Here is a 6,000-nt window from a genome sequence, read left to right as displayed (position 1 = left end):
ATGAAGAAATGGAGAAAGTTCTACTCTAGCATTTTCAGAAAATTGTTGAGGAAACCTCGGAAGATAGATACTAGTTTACAGAAAAATTCACTCAACACATCCTTAAATTGGTCACCAGAGAAGATAATTTCAATCTCAATAGACCAGTAACAGTGGAAGAAATTGAGGAAGTAGTGAAAGAGATGCAAAATGGGAAAGCACTAGGCCCGGATGGCTTCAATGTGGACTTTTTCAAAGCTTGTTGGAAGATAGTGAAACAGGACATCCTGGAGGTAGTGGAAGACTCTCGAAGATTTAAGAAAGTCTTAAAGGCGCTCAATGAATCTTTCATAGCCTTAATCCACAAATAAAGGCCACCTCTCCAGACAGATTTTGACCTATAGCATTATGCAATGTGATCTACAAAATTATATCCAAAGTCACTGCCAGTCGTCTTAAACCTCTCCTCCTAACCCTAGTGTCAGAGGAACAAACAGGCTATGTGGAAGGAAGACAAATTCTAGATAATATAATACAAGCACATGAAATGGTTCATTCACTCATCACCAACAAACAGGCTAGAATGATAATGCAGCTGGACATAGCAAAGGCCTATGACAAACTTAGCTGGTCATATGTAAGAGCAATTTTAAAAGCCTATGGCTTTGATCATGATTGGATAAAATGGGTTATGGCGCTAGTTACCACAGCCAGCTGTTCAATTCTGCTCAATGGAGCTCCTTCCAAAACCTTCAAGCCTTCTAGAGGTCTAAGGCAAGGAGATCCTCTTTCTCCTTTCCTCTTCATTCTAATGATGGAAGGGTTAGGAAGAGCTATCAGAGCTGCTAAGGAGGAAGGGAGAATTCAGGGTCTGAGACTCACTAATGGTGGGGACATGGTGACACATCAACAATTTGTGGATGACACTATGCTTCGAGGCACTCCCACTATTAAGGAAGCCAAAGCATTCAAACAGATTCTGAGTGAGTTTTCTAGGGCAGCAGGCACCGAGGGAAGTCTCACTAAATCAAAAATATTCTTTTTCAATATAGATATTTCAATTCAAATAAATCTTTCTAGAATTGTGGGCTTTCAAAGGGAGACATTTCCCGTGAAGTACCTAGGAGTTCCTCTCACTGCCAAACTTCTTCACAAGGACATCTGGGAGGCCATTCTTAATAAGCTAAAAGATAAGATTAGAAAATGGACAAACAGAGCACTAAATCTAGCAAGGAGACTAGTTCTCACTAAGGTTGTCCTACAAAGTATCCCTATCTATATGCTATCTGCCATTCCAACACCAGCTAGTGTACTGACCAATATAAGAAACATTCAGAGAGACTTTCTATAGGGGAAAGGTGAAGAAAATAAGAAATGGGCCCTTATGGCATGGGATAGAGTATGCAAACCTAAATCCCATGGTGTATTGGGTCTTCATGACCCAGGAATTCTAAATAGAGTTCTTGGAGCCAAAATTTGGTGGAAATGGCTGAAAGGAATTCAAGCCCCTTGGGAAAAACTCTGGAAGCACAAATATGCTAACGAATGGCAGGAGGAAAATCTAATTAGAATGACAGGACATGTCAAAGGTTCTGCAATTTGGAATAGGGCATGGGAGAATAGAGCCCTAGTCCAAAACCATAGTTTTTGGGAGATCAGAAACGGGAACCTGGCTTGGTTCTGGGAGTACAATTGGCAGCAGGAGGACAATCTCTGAAGTGAAGAATTAGTAGATATTCACACTGATACCATCAACAAAGGAATAAAGGGGGTAAGTGACTATTGGGACCAAGCAAGGAATGATAAGAAATGGAGAACATGGAAAAGTTACAGACTATAGTGGAATGGGCATGTTGCATACTCAAGCCACATCCCTTCAAGGTATTTTAGACAAGAGACAAATATTAAACTCAAACTTGAGTGATCAACTAAGATGGGGAAAAAACAAGACAGGTCTCTTCAACCTTAAGGAAGCCAAAAGAATAGAGGCAGGGCTAAACCATCCCAACATTGATAAGACATGGAAAGAAATCTGGGAAAATCCTCATTGGATGAAAGTAAAACTGTTCAAGTGGCTGGTACAACAGGGCAAGATTTTGACATGGGATAACCTAAGAAAAAGAGGTTTTGTTGGCCCCTCAAGATGTCACTTATGCAGACAGCAGGAAGAAACTACAAATCATCTCCTGAATAGATGCACTTTCACCACAACTCTTTGGAATTGGGTTGGAGAAGTCTTTGAGCAAATAGATAGAGATGCTAATGACATCACCACCACTTTGAAGAACTAGAGGAAAAATTTCTCGAATAATGAGATCATAAAATCTGCTTGGATGCTGGCCCTAGGGTTCTTAATCTGGAATGTCTGGAAGGAGCATAACAATAGGATTTTCAAGGAGAAAGTGAGTCTAGTGAGTAACATCCTCAAACTGGTCCTTAAACAACTCAAAGAAACTATACATATCTTGGGAGGAGAAGCTACAGGTAAACCTATTGAACAAATAGAGGCAAGAATATTGAAGAAATTAGAGCTCTAGGTTAATCCCCCTTAGGGTTCTATGCAGATTATCAAGAAAACCTCAACATAAAAGTCTTCTTGGCAACCCCCTTCTCATGGTTTTTTAAAATTCAACATAGACGGGGCTTCAAAAGGGAATCTGGGAGAAGCAGGTTATGGAGGGGTTCTGAGGGATGAGGAAGGAAACATACAGGTCATCTTCCACAGTTATCTTGGCAAAGCTACTAATAATATGGCTGAGCTTATGGCGATGGAAACTTGCTTGGAAATAATGCTCAAGTACAACATTCAAAATTTCATCATTGAGGCTGATTCAGAACTTGTCATTAACTCAGTAAAAAGGATAAATGTGGGAGCTGCTCCTGAGAAAATCTCAGAACATTGGCGGCTTCTGCAAGTCTACCAAAGAATCCAAGTGCACCTAAGAGTGCTGAGAACCCTCGGGTTGGTGCATGTTCGCAGGGAAGCCAACAAAATGGCGAGCTGGCTTGCTAATGAGGGGGTTCGAAATAAGCATATTGATCTCTGCTGCCAATGGGAGGAGATAACAGATGACAGGTTGAAGGAGGGATGTTCATCCAGAGCCCTCAGCGACCGGCAATAGCATCAGGAAAATCAAGAGACCATTTTTGCTGACCCGGGGTAATACTTTCATAGCGGATCCTAGAGGTAGCAGCTCAAGCGATTCGGTTTTTTGGATGATAGGAAGGATGGCGGGAGCTTCTTCTCACATTGGTTTAGGTAGAGTAGATGCAGCGAGAGGCCAGAAACCAAGAATTCTTGGTGGGCTCGAAACCTGGGGCTTTTATTCTTTATTCGCAATACCGCACCCTGGGCAGTTTTCCGGTGATCGCAAGCCTTGCAAGCGGGAAGTGGTTTTTCCATTTTGGGAGCGATTCCATTCAGTGAGCTCCACATGGTAGTGGGGTCGGATGGAATACTTCTCTCATCACACGCTATTGTTCGGTGATGTAGACTGGTGTGATTTGATCCCCAACCATCAGATCTTGCAAGGCAGATCTACGGATGGGATTGATTGAGCATGTTGGTGGGTCCATATGGGTAAATGTCATGCTTCTAAGCACAACGATATTGGCCATAGATGTGGGATCAGGAAAATAGGTTCGGCGGTTGAGATTAAAGATGCAAGTCAGGTAAATGGTGGGAAGCAATTTTTTTATACATTCTACTGATTCGCGGGTTTGTGAGTTATGCGGACATGAAGTCTTTAAATATTGGCACATATGTTCCTCTTCGGGTCCAACTCTAGATTCTTGTTAGCCGATTTCTGCAGTATATTTCTTTAGAGAGTTTTGAGGTTTGGTTGTAGGGGTTGGGGCCTTTGCCTTTGACCCGTTAACTGTTAGTGCGGGGTTTTCTCCTTAGACCACCGCTTATCGAGGATTGTTTTATTTTATGTTTTTATTTACTGATTAATGAAATAGAAGGTCCGAATCTTGCTTCAACAAAAAAAAGAAAGGAGTTCCATTTATCATTTTATTGTGCAAAATACCCTTGGAGAGCACAAAATCACGATTTCGAGGCAAATTGAGCTAAGGAGGTTAAAAAACCTATTTTCCAAGCAAAATTGCCTGGCGCTGCGCATCAGAGGCAGTGCGCTATGCATCAAACTGGCACTGCGCATCAATGAATTTTTCCCGGTGTTAATTTACACGTGCATTGCACATTAGGAGGGCGCTGTGCATTGGGCCCAGTGCACTGCGCATTAGTCTAGAACTTGCTAAATTGTTCGAAATCATTCAATAACCCTAAAAAATGCTACATTGCTATTCTAAAAGTAAGTTATCATTGCCCTAGAGCTGAATTTTATCTCATACTTGTGTTCTTCATGAGTTTTGCATGTTGAATGTTAAACCCTAGCTTGTCTTCATTAAACTCCTTTCCATTGTGCAATTTTCACTCCATAATCCAAAAAAGCATCATTAAACCCTTTTCCCTCTTCCATTTGCCTGAAACACTCCATTTATCCCAAATTTTACATATCCCATTCCCCTAAAACAACTAATTCCCTTCACCAAACCCTAAATCCCTCACTAAACCCTAGTTTCCCAAAACTTATTTCTTCATTCCCAAACTCCATTTCCTATTAGTAAAATCTCTTCATACTCATCTCCCTTGTCTTTCCTCATTACCATTTTCTACCATATCATCATCAAATCCCTTCCTTAAGACAAGCACCAAGCACCATGGCAAGAAACAGTGAGTCAAGCTATGAAGAAGAAACACTAAGTGATAGTTCAAGAGACAGAAATGTATAGCCTAGGAGACCTCACAAGGGTGGGAAAATTATCAGAGAGGAACCTATTAGCATTGCTAAACTCCTTGCTTGCCCCCTTGCTACCACTTGTTTCAGATACCAATCTTGCTTTGAGTTTTGTGAGATGGTTGAGAGGGTTAAGTATCATCATGAATTGGCAAGGCAATTTGTCATAAACATGGAGAATAACATGGTACATCTTGCTGGCATCAATTTCACTCTTTCACCAGCCATTATTGTAGAAGCAACTAGGATGCCAGATGTAGGGGAAAGGTGGAACAAAAGATAGAATATCAGCAAACAACATTATGAACCATATATTAAGGCCAAATATCATGGTAAATTGAGCAGGGTGTTTCCTTTCAAGTTCTTGGAGGACTGGTATGTTCCACTTATGAAACTCATCATCAAATATTTCACATGTGAGGGTAGGTTCTCCAGACTCTATGCCTATCATATCAGATTACTTATGCATTTCACAAGGGTTAGAATGATGAGTATTCCATATTTCATTTGCAAAAACATAGAGAGGATGACTGTGATTGCAAAGAGAAAACCATACCCACAGCATCCCAATAGCATATATCACTTTGCTATCATCAAGATTATTGTTGTGCATCAGCTCACTCAATTGGGAGTGCCATGGGAAACCTTCATAGCCCATGAAATCTTCAAGGGGCCTCAAATTTTTGCAGATCCTTAAGAGGAAGGTAAACCTCCTGGGTAACAAAAAGAGCTTGAAAGAAAAACTGAAGAGGTTCACATTCCTGTGTTTATAACTTATGAAAAAGGCACCATGAGACTTTTTGTAGCTGCCAAACGAGTATTATCTCCACCAGGGGTGGAAGGGGTGTCGTTTCCTTCACCGGATCACAGGAAAATGCTATCTTAACCTGGGGTGAAAGTGGATTTGCCTTCTTCTTCAGTAGAACAGGTACAGGACAAAGGAAAGCAAAAATTTCATGATGAAGGGCCTTCTGAAGGGCAAGACAGGGATTTTTTTTTGATTGAGGAAGATGACACTGATTTGGGCTTCCAAAGCTCAAGAATCAAGGATATGGTCATCAAAGAGAAAGAAGTTGAGATTCAAGTCTTATCACTTGACCTTGAGAGGGCTAAGTGGATCATTAACTTCCTTGAGCAAGAGAACAAGCAATTGGAGGACAAACAAACAATCATGGAGCTGCAAACCATTAGGGAAAACTGGCAAGTGGAAAAAAGAAGG

General features: G+C 41.0%; 1 pseudogene; it reads left to right on the top strand.

Moving 5' to 3' along the window:
* Nucleotides 1-3,207: 3,207 nt before the first annotated feature.
* The window catches only part of LOC149251917 (elongation factor G, chloroplastic pseudogene), a 69,954-nt pseudogene continuing 67,161 nt past the window's right edge, over nt 3,208-6,000 (top strand).

The sequence above is a fragment of the Pinus tabuliformis genome, chromosome 7, assembly GCF_031772625.1.
Source record: "Pinus tabuliformis cultivar Carrire ecotype Pingquan chromosome 7, CPIR1, whole genome shotgun sequence".
Lineage (NCBI taxonomy): Eukaryota > Viridiplantae > Streptophyta > Pinopsida > Pinales > Pinaceae > Pinus > Pinus tabuliformis.
The sequence above is the reverse complement of the archived record's forward strand: the minus strand, read 5'-3'. Positions and strand labels throughout refer to the sequence as shown.